Source organism: Chlorocebus sabaeus, chromosome 9, assembly GCF_047675955.1.
Source record: "Chlorocebus sabaeus isolate Y175 chromosome 9, mChlSab1.0.hap1, whole genome shotgun sequence".
Lineage (NCBI taxonomy): Eukaryota > Metazoa > Chordata > Mammalia > Primates > Cercopithecidae > Chlorocebus > Chlorocebus sabaeus.
Genome location: NC_132912.1, coordinates 120,281,992 through 120,299,460, shown reverse-complemented (window position 1 = coordinate 120,299,460; position 17,469 = coordinate 120,281,992). Strand labels below are relative to the sequence as shown.

The window sequence follows — 17,469 nt, the reverse complement described above, 5'->3', positions numbered from 1 at the left end:
TTTGTTTTGTTTTGTTTTATGTAGAGATAGGATCTCACTATGTTTCCCAGGCTGGTCTCAGACTCCTGGGCTGATCCTTCTGCCTCAGCCTCCCAAGTCACTGGGATTACAGATGTGAACCACTGAATAGTCCTATATTTATTAAAGGGATTGAATTCACAGTTAAACACCTTCCAACAAAGAAAACTCCAGGACCAAATGGTTTCATTGGTTAATCCAACCAAACATTTAAGGAAGGCATAATTCCCATTCTACACAGTCTCTTCCAGAAAAAAATAGAAGATGAGAGAACACATTCCAACTCATTTTATGAGGCCAGCACTACTGTTACACCAAGACCAGACAAAGATATTAGGAGGAAAGAAAACTACAGACCAGTATCTCTCATGAGCATAGACACAAAAATCCTCAACAAAATAATGTCAAATGTAACTCAGCAATATATAAGAAGGATACATCACAATCAAGTGAGGTTTGTTCCAAGACTCCAAGGCTAATTCAACATTAAAAACTAAGTGATATAAATGGCCACGTTAACAAACTTAAGAAGAAATATTATTTGTTCATCTTAATAGATGCAGAAAAAACATCTGAGGCCAGGCACAGTGGCTCATCCCTGTAATCCCAGCAGTTTGGGAGGCCAAAGTGGGCAGATGCCTTGAGTCCAAGAGTTTGAGACCAGCCTGGGCAACACGGCGAAACCCCGTCTCTACAAAAAAAAAAAAAAAAAAAAAAAAAAAGCCAGGCATGGTGGTATATGCCTGTAGTCGCAGCTACCTGGGAGGCTAAGGTGGGAGGATCACCTGAGTCCAGGAAGTTAAGGCTGCATTGACCCATGATTGCACCTCCACTTTCCAGCCTGGGCAACAGAGTAAGACCCTGTCTCAAAAAAAGAAAAGAAAGAAAAATAAAATGAAAAAACTTCAACATCTATTGATGATTTTTTTTTTAAATCTCAAAAATGTAGGAACAGAAGGGCATTTACAGAAAAAAAAAATTTACCAAAAAAAACCTATAGCTAACATCATCCTTAATGTCAAAAGATTGAAATCTCTTCCTCTAAGATTATGAGCAAGGCAAGAATGCCTCTCTCATCACTCTTTATTAACATCTTACTAGATGCCCTACCCAGCACAATGAGGCAAAAAAAAAGAAAAGAAGGAAATATGGAAGGAAGGGGGAGTATGTGCCATGCAGACTCAAAAAGAATTAATAAAGATGTCCCTATTTACAGACAATATGGTATTTGATGTAGAAAATATAAAGGATCTACCAAAGAACTCCTGGAATTAAAAGTTGTGGAATTTTTCAAAAGTCAAGCTACAAAAATAAGGCTGGGTGCAGTGGCCCTGTAATCCCAGCACTTTGGGAGGCCAAGGCAGGTGGATCACTTGAGGTCAGGAGTTTGAGACCTGCCTGGCCAACATGGTGAAACCCCGTCTCTACTAAAAATACAAAATTAGCCAGGTGTGGTGGTGCACACCTGTAGTCCCAGCTTCTCGGGGGGCTGAGGCAAGAAAATCACTTGAACCTGGGAGGCAGAGGTTGTAGTGAGCGAGATCGTGCCATTGCCTCCAGCCTGGTAACAAAGCAAGACTCTCTCTCTCTCAAAAAAAAAAAAAAAAAAAAAAAAAAAAATTAGTTGTATTTCTATAAACTAGAAATGAATAATTGAAATTCAAAAATTTTAAAACAGCACTATTTCTAACAACACCAAAAAATTAAAACTTAGCTTTAATCAAATGAAAAATATGCAGAATCTATATGCTGAATGTTTCAAAATAGAGATGAAAGAATAAAAGACCTAAATAAGAAGAAAGAGATAAATTGTTCTTGGGTTGGAGATTCAATATGGTTAAGATGTCAATTCTCCCCAGTTTGGGTTATAGATTTAATGCAATCCCCATCAAAATACGAAGCAGGCTTTTTTGTAGATATCAAAAAGCTATTTCCAATATTTGTATGGATAAAAGAACTAGAATAACCCAACCAGTCTTTATAAAGAAGAACAAACTTGGAGGACTCATACTCCAAGTTTTAGACTTACTTTAAAGCTACAATAATCAAGACATCATAGTATTAGCAAAAGGATAGACATATATATGAACCTAACATATCAGAAAGTTCTGAAATAGACCCACACAAATAGTCAACTGATTTTTGACAAAGGTGCAAAGACAATTTAATTTAGAAAGGATAGTCTTTTCAACAAATAGGGCTTGCAAACAGTGATTATCCATTAAAAAAAAAAAAAAGAAAAAAAAGAAACTAACCAAAAACAGGACCTCAACCTGTACCTCACACCTGATACAAAAATTAATCCAAATGGATTACATATCCAAATGCAAACATAAAACTATAAAATCCCTAGATGAAAACATAGGAGAAAATCTTTGTCACCTCAGATTAAGAATATTTCTTAGATATGACACCAAAAGCACAATGTATGTAAGAAAAAGCCTGATAAATAGAACTTTATCAAAATTTAAAACTTTTGCTCTGCAAAAGACACTGTTAAGAAAATGAAACTTCAGGGCACAGAGAAAGGAAAAATATTTGCAAATTGTATTTCTGACAAAGAACTCATGTTCAGAATATGAAAAGAACTCTCAAAACTCAATCAGAATAAGAAAACAAATAGCCCAATTAAAAATAGGCAAAAGATAGAAACAAAAGTCTCACCCAAGAAGATATACAAATGGGAAATAAGTATATGAAAAGATGCTCAATATCATTAGTTATGAGGGAAATGCAAATTAAAATCACAGTGAAGTGTATCTACACATCTATTAGAATGATTACAATTTTAAAAATAAGTCGACAGTACTAAGTGCTGACAATGACACAGAGAAGTGGAAATCTCATACATTGCAGGTGGAAATTCAAAATGGTACAGCTACTGTGGAAAACAGCTTCATAATTTCTCACAAAGTTCATTACACACTAACATATGACTGAGCAATCCTACTCCTAGGTATTTACCTAAAACAAATACAAATTTATGCTCACAAAAAAAACCCTGTACATAAATACTTAAATGCTTAAAACAGTTTTATTTATAACTGCCAAAAACTAGAATCAACCCATATGTAGTTCAGCTGATAAATAGAAAAATATTCAATCTATGGCACATCCACAGAATGAAATAGTACTCAGCAATAAAAAGAAGCAAACAACTATTGATTCACAGAACAATATGGATGAATTTGAAGTGCACTTTGCTAAGTAAGACCCAAAAAGCTACATATTGTATGATTCCATTTATATGAAAAGACAAAACTACAGAAATCAAAAATTGGTGGTTTCCAGAAATAGCGGGAGGGTCAGGAAAGCCTAGAAAGCGGCCACAGAAGGGAATTGTGTGATGAGCTGTTCTGTATGGTAATAAGGTAGTGGGTACATAATTCCATGAATTTACCAAAATTCATAGAACTTTATGCCACAGAGTGAATTTTACTCTGTGTAACTTTCAAAACCTAGGATGTGGAAAGTACCGAAAATGGAAAGCTAAGTGTGATCACTGAAGCTGCCCATATTACAAATGAATCATGTAACCACACTGAAGAGAGTGAGGAGGAAAAGAGCTAACCAAATTATTCTGGAACACCGTAGGTTGACTAGGTATTTTAAGGCTAAAAACAAAATAATTATACACTAATACCATATTTTAGCTAGTAAGTTTTTCTCCCCCACAAAGGATTAGGTATTCTGAAATTACTTTTAGGGGCCAGGTTTTCACGTCAGAGAAAGTTATAAATGGGAAAAGGCTAGGATGAACCCTGTGGTGTTGGATTGGAATAAGAAGTATTAGTGTAAACTCATGCTTCTTTTAGGAAAGAAAGAGAAATATGTCCTTATGCACAGAATGGGACACATGCATGTATTTCCAAGCTCTGTCTGCTGAAAGGGCTTAGAAGCAATGACAGTCAGTAGAAATAAGGACATCTAGCCAGATCATGGTTTCTAAATAGCATTCTCCAGTAAAATACACTAGGGCTCCTTGGAGAATTGGTTTATTCCAAGATTGGTCAGGAAAATACACAATGAGCCTGGAACATCTCCAGGTACTAAAAAGTAAAGAAGTGCTTGAGAAAAGACGGGGAGAGCATGTTACAAAGGCAGAGAAGCCAATCTGGAAAAGCTCCCAAAAGTTGAAGCTGGAGCAACCTGAGCAACAAAATAAATAAGGATAGCATTAGATTATAAGCAGCTACATGAGACCAGAGTGATGCTAATTAATAAATTAATAAGAAGGGACTGCTCTTCAGACAGAATAATTTCAATTAACAAATGCAGAAGGAATGAAGAAAATAGGAAATCACTATCTGAACACCATAATAATAATTACTGCAGGCAAGCTCCACCGGTGGATGCTAAAATTGGAGGCTAACGTTTGAGTAGAAACAGGATGTTTGCTTACTCTCAAAGTATCTACTGCAAGATATTTATGAATTCCAAGGGGAAAAATAACTTTACATTGGAGAAACCTGGCAGGCATCGCTTTAACCAAATGATCAACATGAATATTTCAGTAAAAAGATGCATCACCATTATGCAGCCCCTGATGATACACTGAAAAGGCCACTTGTGTGGTCTCCTTACCAAGAACGTATTACCCCAATCTAATCACAAGACAACATTGGACAAATCCAAACTGAGTGACATTCTACAAAGTAACTGACCAGGACTCTTCAAAAGTATCAAAGTCATGAAATACCAGGAAAGACTGGAGAATTGTCACCCATTGGAGACAAAGGAAAAAATACAACTTTAGTTAATGTGAGATCCTGGATTGGATCTTGGAACAGAAAAGGGGCACTAGGAGAAAAGACTGGAAAAGTCCACAGTTTAATGAATGTTAATTTTTTTAGTTTTGATTATTTTATCATAGTTTTGTGATTTTTTTAGTAAATCTAAAAGTATTCCCCCAAAAGCTTAAAAAACTATATGGATAAAGAATATATTTATGGACATAAAATATCTTCACGATGCATCAATATAGAAAGCAAATCACAAAAAAGCATATATTTTTGTTTAGTTACCAAAATAAATATATATACATATATTTGTAGTACAAATGTATGTAGATATACATACACATATTTTTATACATATAGCATATACTTATACTCATATCATGACATGTCATATCTTATCATACTATACCCAGAGTATAAAGTGATACCAAAGTATTTCCATTAGTTTTCTCAGGGTGGATGAGATTGTAGATGGTACTGTTTTTTAATCTTCTTTTCTTTATGTCTTTATTTTCTAATTCTTCTGCCATTAACCTTTTACTGTGTATTTTCTAACTTTTTTTTTTTTTTTTTTTTTGAGACAGTATTGCTCTGTCGCCCAGGCTAGAGCACAGTGACACAATCTTGGCTCACTGCAACCTCCATCTCCCAGATTCAAGCGATTCTCATGCCTCAGCCTCTTGGGTAGCTGGGACTACAGACGCGCGCCACCACGCCCAGCTAATTTTTGTATTTTTGGTAGAGATGGGCTTTGCCATGTTGGCCAGGCTGGTCTCAAACTCCTAGCCTCAAGTGATCTGCCCACCTTGGCCTCCCAAAGTGCTGGGATGACAGGCTTGAGCCACCATGCCCGGTCTCTAACATTTTTATCATTTAAATTTTTATGTAAAATCCAAGCAACAATCTGAGTTGGGGAACCAAGGAAGCCCCCGCTTTGGGATTGAGCTCCAACAGTGTGGTTGTGGAGACTCTCTGATCGCTGTCTTCTTTGAACGCATTCTCTATTGTTTCATGCCAGGGCAGGTCTAGGGTAATGTCTCCCCTTTCTTTGATTTCTATCTACTAGCAGGTATTCAAACCCTCCCAGTGGGTGATCTCAGCTTTTATGTTCCCACCAAATGTGTCATCAGGTCCTCTTCAAAGCCCAAAGCGCACAAGAGAAGTGTGGGTAGATAGCTGGTAAACCCTGGACTTTCTAGGCCAGAGACCTTCCCAAAGCCAAAAGGAGAAGCAGCACCATGTAATGAATGGTTCAGGCACTCCCTTTATTGATAGAGCAGGGGTGTCAAAATATAAATATGATGTGTATGTATCTTCAGACCCCCAGAGGAAATGGAGTCCTTCATTCAAAACTTTCTACAATCTGACTGCTCACCCCTAAGAAAGAAGTGAGTTTTACCAGAAACTGACGGTCATTTCTTTTAACCATTCTCTTTGGGAAACGATTCTGCCTGCTCAGATTTACAAGCAATTTAATTTTAGGCTCAACATTCTGATTCCACGAGACAGCAGATGGCAGAGGCTAAGGTGGGGCTTCCTAGGAGCAGAGGGGAGGCGGAAAGGAGGCCAGCACCACAATTAGAGCAACTTTCTCATTACACGACTCCCAGCACAGTGGACACAGGCGCCGGCCCCTTGGAATTTCAAATCCAACTTCTCAGAGATTTATTTTTCTTTTGAAACAATTTCTGGCAGCTTTTGATCTTCTAAACTGAAAAAAAAAAATCAAAGAAATCTGTTTCTCTGGAGTATTAATAGCAAAGGAATTTCTGGATGCTGCAAAGTAGGAAAGGAACATAATAGCATCTCAGTTTTATTCATCTTCAAAGCAAACTAAATATAGTTTTAAAAAAATAGAAGCAGGATACCCTACAGATTTTTGAAGGGATGGAATAAACCTCTTTGCACAAGAAAAGATGACATGAAATTTATCTTGAAGGACACTCACTGGGCTCTTGTCCGTTTAATACCTACAAGTGGGCTGTCAGAAGGGATCTGGATTTTACATCAGAAGTGAAAAATAGCTAATGATTCAGGGAACTCAGAAGCTCAACCATTTTCATCAATATTGGACATTGCCTCTCTTACCCTGCTAGGATATCAATACCACGTGTCCTCCCAAAGCACAAGGACATTCAGACTTTTCTAACAAGCAAACATCCAGCCAACACGCATGAAAAACTGAGCAGCATCTTCATATTCCCAAAACCCACACTTGATTTTTACTGCCCATGTTGATAGTAAGTATGGAGGAAGTAGTAGGAGGCGAGTTTGTATTTAGCTGGGGTGCAGATGGCAAGGTGCCTGTGTGTGCAGGTGAGTATGACAAGAGAGTGTATTCGTGTATTATTTGAAAAGAATATAGTAGCTATTGAGGAGCAACTATGAGTCAGATACTTCTCTGGGCACTGAAGATACAGCAGCACCTACACACAAACACAGAGGCTAATTTCTGATTGTGATCTGTACTGTAAAAGAAATACATGAGAAATCTGATGGAGAATTTTGGGAAGAGGGTGAACATTTAGAAAGGAATCTGTTTGAGGAAGAGATTCTGGGCTGAGTTAAATGATGAGGTACCAGCCCTTCAAAGAACTAGGGAGAAAGCTGCACCAAGCAGAGAACAGTAAGTGCAAAGGCCCTGAGACCTTCTTGCAGCCCCTCCCACATTCCCTGAGAACTCACCTTCCCAGTGCACACCCGCAGTGCTCTACGGCAAGCACCCAAGTCTCTCTGCCTGGGTGCTCTGTCTTAGAAGTGCCTTGAACAGGCCAGAAGTGCTGGGAAGTTAATGCCCCCAGAAGCAGCTCTCAGCCAATCCCCAGTTGGGGTTGGTGCTTAAACACCAGCTTCCTCACCCATGGAGTGGGACCCTCGGAAGCAAGCAGCAGGGTCAAGCTCCACTCGCCCACAGCGACAGCCTGCTCTAATGAAACACACCGGCCTGTCTGGTTTCCCTTCCTTCCCTATCCTACTTCCCATTCCACCACGTTTGCTTTCTAGGATTAACTCCAAATCAGTGGCATGCATTCCAACCACTCATCTCAGAGGCTGTTTCCAGAAGACCCAGACTAAGATGAACTGGAAAGGATTTGGTGGGGAGTCAAGGGAAGATCAGCACACAGGGACTCTAGACAAGATGAGAGTGGCCAGGTCATGCAGGCCACTGATGTCCCTAGAGGAAATTTGTCTCTCCAATTGTTTTACAGTGGCAGCCTATCTTCCCCAGCAGAATGAGAAACCAGTTGCAGGCAAGGACTGGCCTTGAACCGACTGTGTATCCCTACAAAATGCCTTCTCTTGTTTCTCCTCTACAGCATCTACCCCCGTCCACAGAATCATTGAGCTCAGAGGATGTAGGGACTGACCACATAGTCCAGAGTCAGCTCCATGGGGTCAGGAACTTTGCTTTGCTCACAGGTGTAACCTTCACACCTCTAACACTATCTGGCACTAGTATGTGTTTGATAAATACTTGTTGGATGAATTAATCCTACAAATGAGAAAATCAGGAATCAGAGAAGACCAATGACTTATCTAAAGTCATGCCCAAGTCGACTGGAAAACTGAGACTAGAAACCAAACTTCTGCTACCAAGAGGCTTTGACTATGCCTGCAACTCTCATAACCCAGGGTTGATCTGGCCTCCGTGGTCATTCATGGTGGCTGCTGGTCACCCTCCACGAAAGGTCTCTACAAGACTTTGTCATCACCTGGGACAGTTACAGGGAAGGAAAAGGGCTCAACAAAAAAAGCACAGGTTTTGAAGCCACACAGGCTGGATTTAGGCCCTGACTCTGACCTCAACACAAGCTCTGTGACCTTGACCTGAGACCTCAGCTCTCTGAGCTGCTGGGATAAAGAGATCAACTCTCTTCAGAGGAAGGAGAAAGACAGTAGGGCCTGAGAAGGAACAACCTCACATCTACCTTTTTACCTACTCTTTGTCCCTCTAGCAGAAAGGACACTAACCCTTTCCTAGACAATGGAGAAATCCTGGAATATCCGATAAGGGGTTCTTCACAATTTTCATGTAAATAACCTGATGAATGAATATAAATTAATTTTTTAATCAATTGTTGCCTGTAAAAGTAATCTAGACAAAATAGAACAGACAACAGTTCAAATGGGACATGTAAAAATTTTTTATAGAATTAACAGAAGATTGAAATCATCCTGCCAAAATTTTTAGCACCAAATTCATTCCAGAAAACCTGGATTTGGTGGAAGTAATACCCATAAAACTCCCAACAGAAACAACTAATAATTTGCAAAATTTGATAAGGGGGGAAAAAATAAAACCTGATCAATGAAGCAAATCTTCACTCTAAAATCTACCTAGAAAACAATTGATATTGATGAAAATAAGGGAAAATCAGGACCTATCTGACTGTGTTCTATAGAAAAGAAATTAATCTGTTAAACTGGCTTAATGGAGGACTCTCCCGGCACAAATGTATCTGTTTTCGTTTAATTTTTAAGAATAACATGTGTGTTCATAAAGCTTCAGAGAATGCTAGGGATCAAAATGGTAGGTTCTAAATGTCCCTCGAGTCAAAATGGTGAGTTCTAAACTCCCTGTCCCTGGCATAGAGCCCTGGTTGCCCCAAGGAACTCATTTGTTTCCTTTACAAGTATGTGCTGAGCCTGGGCCTGCTAGAGACACTAAGTACCCAGGATTTTGGGGTGAATTTTAAATCTCAGGCCCCAAGGAGCCTGGGGTCTAGAGTAGAACTCACCCAGGGAAGAATGATGTGATCGACTGTGGTGGCAGATGTAGGAAGGCAAGAGGGACTCATCCCTGTGGCAGGTGTGTGGATGAGTCTTTACCGAGGACCTCTTAGCTGAGTCTTCCTGGATGAGTCTGATGCCTCCAAGCTGCCAAGATGCCCCCATTGCAGGCAAGGGGCAACAGTCTGGGCAGAGGCCTGAGGACAAGCAAAAACACAGAGCATTCAGAAACCTCAAAACATCCCCCTGAGGTTAGACCTGGAGGAGCGATGGGTGGCGGGGAAAGACAGAGACAGACCAGGGCTGAAGGGCTGGAACCTTGCATCTCCGGCTTTCTCCTGCAGCAGCGGAAGTCAGGAAACATGACTGTGACGGGGCGAGCGAGGGGCATGAGACTAGAGGCAGGCGCCATGAGGAGGCCGAGGCAACTGTGCAGGGCAGGATGGTGGCAGGGAGCTGAAAGGGAAACTGAGGAAGTGGGATGGATAGAACACAGTGAGGTGAGGAGGAAGAGGCAGGATCTGAGGCTGCCTCCCAAGGAACTGGTTAATGTGGTGGAGGATGGGGCAGTCTCATGAACCATGAATGAAACACCAAGGAGGTTAGGGCTGAACATGTAAGATCATTTTGTTCAGCTGTTTAGAAAAATGTTGGCATCAGAATCCTTCTAATTAAATCTTAAGAATTAACAAAGAAAGAGAGAGGGAGAAAACCCAGAACTGCTTTAAATACCAAAGAGCCTGGAGACGTGCAGAGGGGGTTGACCTCCCCAGGATCACAGTTGGAAGGCCCCTGAAGGTCCAGGGCCCTCTTCTCAGCTGAGGCTCAGAGAGGAAGGGTTTCCTGGCACAGGGCACACGGCCATGGAGGCTCCAGAACGCAGCTCAGGGACTGCTAGGGCCCTGCTCCTCCCTCCACAGCCAACAGTCCCCGCTAATGAGGACTTTGCGTTCTTGGCCCCGCTCCTGCCCAGCTGGTCTTTTGGCTGAGAACATCTTAGGCTGCATGAGAGCCTTGCCCTCACAGGCACACCCGCTTGGTCCTGCCTATCCAGATCCCCACACCCTGGATCTTGTCCACACTCTGGTCCCTTCTGAGAAGGGTGAACGCCATGATAACGTGGTTCGTTGCTGTTAGAGGATTCAGCCCCCTTCTGGCATCCATCCTCTGGTGGACACTCACTGTTCACAGCCCTCTAGGTGCGGCTGGCCCAGGCTATGAGCAAGCGAGCAGCAAGTGTGAACACCACTGGATTAGCTATTGAGACCTGGATTTGAGCCACAGCTCTGCCATAAGCCAGATGTGTGGCCTTTGAAAAATCACCTGGCCTCTCTGAACCACAGATCCATCCTCCACAAAGCAAAGGCCATAATGCTGGTCCCACCTCCATGAAATTGCTGTAAGGATGAAGGGAGGCAATTAAGCAAATCCACATTGCATCCTGAAAACTTTCATTGGAGATGCAAGGGGCCCGTGGCACTCTCATCTGTTACTTCCCCTGCCAGAACTAGCAGTACTTACCATTATTGTCACCAGGCGCCACTCTTCAGAAAAACCCTAGAGCTGTGATGCAGGAGAGAGCTAGGAGGAGTAGGATGAAGGGGCAGGACCTACCTAGAAATTTGCCTCGTGTTTGTGCCACTAGGCCCTCACTCACGCTCTCCTTTTTTTTTTTTTTTTTTTTTTTGAGACGGAGTCTCACTCTATCGCGCAGACTGGAGTGCAGCGGTGCGATCTCGGCTCACTGCAAGCTCTGCCTCCCAGGTTGAAGTGATTCTTCTGCCTCAGCCTCCCAAGTAGTTGGGATGATAGGTTTGTGCCACCATGCCCGGCTGATTTTTGTATTTTTAGTAGAGATGGGTTTCACCATGTTAGCCAAACTGGTCTCGAAGTCCTACCCTCAGGCAATCCGCCCACCTCTGCCTCCCAAAGTTCTGGGATTACAGGTGTGAGCCACCGGGCCAGGCCCTATTTACTCTTAATTTATGTACAATCGGAACAAACTTGTTTGTCTGTTTCCCAGCTCTTTGTACTTGAGAAGTAGGAAATTTCAAAGAAGGTAGGAGAAAGGGGAAGGAAGAGCTTACTGAAAAGGGCAGGACAGGAGGACAGAAATACCGTAAGTAGGCACGAAACCCACTATCACAGCCTGGGGACACAGGAAAAGTACAGGAAGCCAAGGCCATCACTGTACAATTGTTGATGCTCCCAGTACAACCCTGAGTTACCAAAAAATAAAAGCAGAAGCCAAACATTAAATAAATTTCGGCATATTCTGGTTAAGAAGCTATGACTTTTTAAAATAGTCACAGCTTTTAAAATCAGCAATTCTACTTCTAAAACATACATCCTAAGAAAATAACAGACAAGGGCAGATGGTTAAAGATTATTTATTACAGCATTGTTTCTAGTGGGAAAAATTGGAAATAGTCCAAATGCCCTCCTAAAGAGGACTGGTTAAAGCAGCTCTTCAATTCTCAATAAAACTTTCCAGAAGGGCTGCTGTATTTTCATGTCACCTAATCCATGACTTTCCTGTAAATTAATCCACATGTTTTATTACAGTAAATGTAGGCCGGGCGCGGTGGCTCAAGCCTGTAATCCTAGCACTTTGGGAGGCCGAGTCGGGCAGATCACAAGGTCAGGAGATCGAGACCATCCTGGCTAACCCGGTGAAACCCCGTCTCTACTAAAAAATACAAAAAACTAGCCGGGCGAGGTGGCGGGCGTCTGTAGTCCCAGCTACTTGGGAGGCTGAGGCAGGAGAATGGCATGAACCCAGGAGGCAGAGCTTGCAGTGAGCCGAGATCCGGCCACTGCACTCCAGCCTGGGCGACAGAGCGAGACTCCGTCTCAAAAAAAATAAAAAATAAAAAAAATAAAAATAAAGTAGATGTATTTACTTCAAAGAAAAAAAAAAAACTATATTATCCTAAATGGAATATTAGTGTCAGTGCCATAAAAAAAAAAATACACATATCACAATGGAAAGAAAGTAATGTTATTAAAATCTAACTTGATCAAGTTGCCTCTTTAAGACTGAGCCTCACGGCTACTGTGATGGTTTGAGGACTGGATTGAAGGATGCAAAGTATTGTCCCTGGGTGTGTCTGTGAGGGTGTTGCCAAAGGAGATTAACATTTGAGTCAGTGGACTGAGAGAGGCAGACCCACCCTCAGTCTAATCAGCTGACAGCACGGCTAAGATAAAAGCAGGCAGAGGAATGTGGGAGGACTAGACTGACTGAGTCAGCCTTCATCTTTCCCCCATGCTGGATGCTTCCTGCCCTTGAACATCAGACTCCAAGTTCTTCAGCTTCTGGACTCTTGAACCTACACCAGTGGTTTGCCAGGGGCTCTCAGGTCTTTGGCCACTGACTGAAGGCTGCACTGTCAGCTTTCCTACTTAGGAGGTTTTGGGACTCGGACTGGCTTCCTTGCTCCTCAGTTTGCAGACGGCCTATTGTGGGACTTCACCTTGTGATGGTGTGAGTCAACACTCCTTAGTAAACTCCCTTTCATATATACATCTATCCTTTTAGTCCTGTCTCTCTAGAGGACCCTAACTAATACAGCTACTGACTTAGCAAGTAAGAAAGAAAGGAAGAGAGAAAGGATGGGAAGGAAAGAAAATGACTTTTAAAATAATAATAATAACAAGCAGGGGAGACGTTAGAGGTACTCTAGTGAGGTGCTGAAAACATACCCCAGCAGGCTGGGACTTTCCCCTTGTACCCAGAAGGGTTGAAGTATAATCAAAATTCAGGAAGCACTGTCTCACTATGTGAGTTAGTATTATTTGGGGGTTGCTCTGGAAAATAGACATAAGAAACACCAACAACCAAATGCAATGTAAGACATTCTCTCTGTTTGGCTCCTGATTCAAACAAAACAGCTGTAGAAAGCACAGTCTGGAGACTATCAGGGAAATCTGATGATAGACCAGATCCCAAGGTCAACTTCGTTAGGTCCTGGCTCTGTGGTTGCACAAGAAAATACCTTCTTCCCTCACCCGTGCCCCTGACGATCTCCTGGCCAGAGATTTATACTAAAGGATTCAGGAGTAAAATGACAAGATAACTGAATTTGCTTTAAAATATTTCAACAAAAGAAAAAAATTTTAAATGTGGCAAAATGTTGATAATTGTTGAATCTAAGTGATGGGCCTTTGAGAGTTTATTGTACTATTCTCTCTACTTGTCAAAGTTTGAAAAATTGCATAATAAAAAAAGGAAACAAAAAATATAAACAGAAAATTTCTTGTTCATAGGCCACCGCGGCTTACAAAGCCCATGTCATTTTGAAGAGTTTAAAGACCCTCATCTGGGTAAGTCAAGCTTCAATTTCTGTGCACATTAGTCCCCAAAACTCTGACCATTTTTAATTACTGTACATCAGACTCTGTTGTAATAAGTAAATAAATATATAAATAAAAATAAATAAAATAAATAAAAATAAATAAATAAATAAAAATAATGATGGAAATCCATGCACGATGAGGGGGGAATGTATCCAAGGCAGATTGTTGAGGAGGAAAGCATACCATACAAGACTGTATTTATGTGAAACCTAAAGGAAAATCCCTCTCCCCATTATAGGCCTAGAGAGAGTGTTGGAGCTGGCCACGGAGACCCTAGGAGGAGCTATGTTGGGGTAAGGAGGAGGGGTCCTGCTTTTGTCTGCATGTTTATCTGTATTGTCTAAAATTTAATTGCATTATTATTATTATTATTTTGAGATGGAGTCTTGCTCTGTTGCCCAGGCTGGAGTGCAGTGGTGCCGTCTTGGCTCACTGCAACCTCTGCCTCCCAGCTTCAAGCGATTCTCCTGCCTCAGCCTCCTGAGTAGCTGGGATTACAGGCACATGCCACCATGCCTGGCTAATTTTTGTATTTTTAGTAGAGGTGGGGTTCCACCATGTTGGCCAGGCTGGTTTCGAACTCCTGACCTCAAGTGATCCACCCTCCTCGGCCTCTCAAACTGCTGGGATTACAAGTGTGAGCCACTGCACCCAGCCAAAATTTAACTTTTTACAGTGAATAGATGTCATTCTTAGAATCAGGTGAGAAGGCTGCTACCATTTTGAGAAAATAAATCAGAAAACTATTTCTATCTGTATAATGAAATTATTTAACACATATGGCAGTTTAAAAGAAAATTAAATTCCCATTATTACCATGGTGCTCTGTGATACTGGGCACATTCACAGTCAGTGTCTGGAGAAGGCACTAGAACAGGCCTCCCATGAGCTCATCTCAGCATGAGGGACTGAGTCTGAGGGAGGAGCGTCAGGTTTCCTTGACTTCACCCCTTTGCCCATGCTGTGCCCCTGACTGGCACGCCCTCCCAGTTCCTCTCTGCCTCCCTGACCCCATCCATCCTGGCTGAGCTCCAGGAAGTCTGCTCTGAAGCCCCGGCCCATCCATCCTCACAGAGGATGTATTACTCTGACATCCATTACTCACCTTATCTTCAGCAGATGTCAATCTCCCATCTATCTGTAGGTACCTGACCTCCATCTGTAGGTTGGAAAGCTGGAGCCTTGTCCTGGACAGGTGCCGTGCACCCTGCAGAGAGCAGAGAACACTGCGGAGTGGAAAGTAACACAGCCCTGCTTCATGTTCCTGCTCTTCCCAGCTGGGAGACCTAGGGCAAACCATGTAACTTTAAAAGGCCTCAGTTTTGACAGCTGTAAAATGGGAATAAGTGAATCTAATGGCTAAAAACCTCTCTGGAAAATTAAACGAGAGATTGTATAGAGAGCGTTGCTAATATATAAGCATTGATTAAAATATAGCTATTAGTTTTTGATTCTCCGTAAATGTTTACTGATAATGATGAAGACAATATTAAAGATTTTATTATCCTTTGAAAAACTACTGGGCCATATTTATTTCAAACGTTTCCTTAGGAAGTAATAAAAAATGTTTTCAATGAACAAGGATAGTCATTGCGTATAACAGTAAACATAGTAAACAATCTCCTATGGTTTATCATGCAGCTATTAAAGGTGATAAAATATGTTGTGTGACATGGGAAATACCTATGATATACTGCAAAATTTTAAAATCTAGCTACGGGGCTGGGCGCAGTGGCTCACACCTGTAATCCCAGAACTGTGGGAGACCAAGGCAGGCAGATCACCTGAGGTCAGGAGTTCAAGACCAGGCTGGTCCTGATTTACAATGTGAAACCCTGTCTCTATTAAAAATACAAAAATTAGCCAGGTGTGGTGGTCGGCGCCTGTAATCCCAGCTACTTGGGAGCTAAGCCAGGAGAATTGCTTGAACCCAGGAGGCAGAGGTTGCAGTGAGCCAAGATCATGCAATTGTACTCCAACCTGGACAATAAGAGTAAAACTCCATCTCAAAAAAAAAAAAAAAAAAAAATCTAGCTATAGGAGAGGGGAATCTGTGTGTGTGTGTGTGTGTGTATATGTATGCACACATTATGTGTGTGTGTGTGTATATATATATATGTACATATTATATAGAGAGAGATCCAAAGAAATTCTAAGGAGAAATACTCTAAGATGTTAATCATGGTTATCTGTGGATTAAGGGCTTGCAGGTAGCTTTTGTTGTTTCTTTTCGTTTACTTGAATTTTTTAAAAGTTTCTACAACTAGCATCTACTCCTTATGTGAAATTTCTAAGTTACTTTTTAACATGGCCCCACCACTACCACACCATGTCCCTGTCACTGAGTTAATGATAAAAGGCCATTCTCAGCACCCAACCTCGGGCTACGAGGGCTCTCAAGGTCACGCGACTGCCCCTCATGGACCCTTAGTGTCTGTGTGGAAGAGCCTGGAATGATTTTCACGAGCACTGAATGGACACGGTGGGTGAACAATTAGCCAGCTCTGGGCAGAGAAACCGCCTCCCTGGAGGCTCACACAGGAACCCTGGCCTTAGGAATGAATAGGAATGCTCTCAAACTAATTCCCAGAAGAGGGGTCAATTAGAAAACTTAACACCTAGGAATCATCCTCCTCCAGTGTGTAACACAATAGGCTGACTCTGGGGAATCCAGAGCAGGGGTGAGGAGAGGGGGACAGATAAGGTTGGGGGGCTGGGTCCGTCCTCTCCTGTCACCCTCCTCTCTCCCACTGCCCCATCCCCTGCAGTACCCCCTGCCCTCCTCACGCCACTCTGTCTGGGCTCCTCCTCCATCTGTGCCTCAACCCTACCCACCATTGTACAATTTTATCCTCTCCAAAAAACCTATAGTCTGTCTAGGACTCTTCCAGAGAGATAATACTATAAAATGTCAGAGCAGAATAGAACCTCAAATATCATGTTACTCCCTTGCTTTGCATTGAGGAAACTGATTCAAGGAGATGATTAATCAACGTGTCCACAGTCTCCCAGCCAGGAGGTGTAGAAGCCAAGATAAGAACTCAGATGTCTTTGCCCCCAGGTCACAGTGACTTGGCCTCCACTGCTCATCCTCCTGCCATTGGCTGAAGGAAAGTGTAGCATCCTGCTTAAGACCATGGACTGCCAGGCAGAATCCCTGGGCTCCAATCTCAGCTCTGGCACTGGCCTCGAGTGCCCCAGCTTTCTCATCAGGAAAATGGGGATAAGAATAGTAACAACATCGTGGGTTTTTGTAAAGATTAAAGGAGTTAAAGCACATTTAGAACAGAATCTGACATATAGTAAGTGTTACGTCAGGCTGATATGGTTTGGCTCTTTGTCCCTACCCAAGTTTAATCTCTAATTGTAGTCCCCATGTATCAGAGAAGGGACACGTTGGAACGTGATTGGATCATGAGGGCAGTTTCCCCCATGCTATTCTCCTGATAGTGAGGGAATTCTCACAAGATCCTATGGTTTAAAAGTGGCAGTTTGCCCTGCTCTCTCTTTCTGTCTCTCCTGCCACCTTGTGAAGAAGGTCCTTGCTTCTCCTTAGCCTTCTGCCATGATTCTAAGTCTCCTGAGGCCTCCCGAGCCATGTGGAACTGTGAGTCCATTAAAC

General features: G+C 42.1%; 1 long non-coding RNA gene across 1 annotated transcript; it reads right to left on the bottom strand.

The window, feature by feature from the left end:
- Positions 1 to 5,994: 5,994 nt before the first annotated feature.
- Positions 5,995 to 15,048, bottom strand: LOC140712529 (uncharacterized). The gene is made up of 3 exons (XR_012094131.1): positions 14,953 to 15,048; positions 9,497 to 9,685; positions 5,995 to 6,468 (listed from the first exon to the last, which is right to left on the bottom strand). It is a non-coding gene; the product is annotated as an uncharacterized lncRNA (long non-coding RNA).
- Positions 15,049 to 17,469: the final 2,421 nt, after the last annotated feature.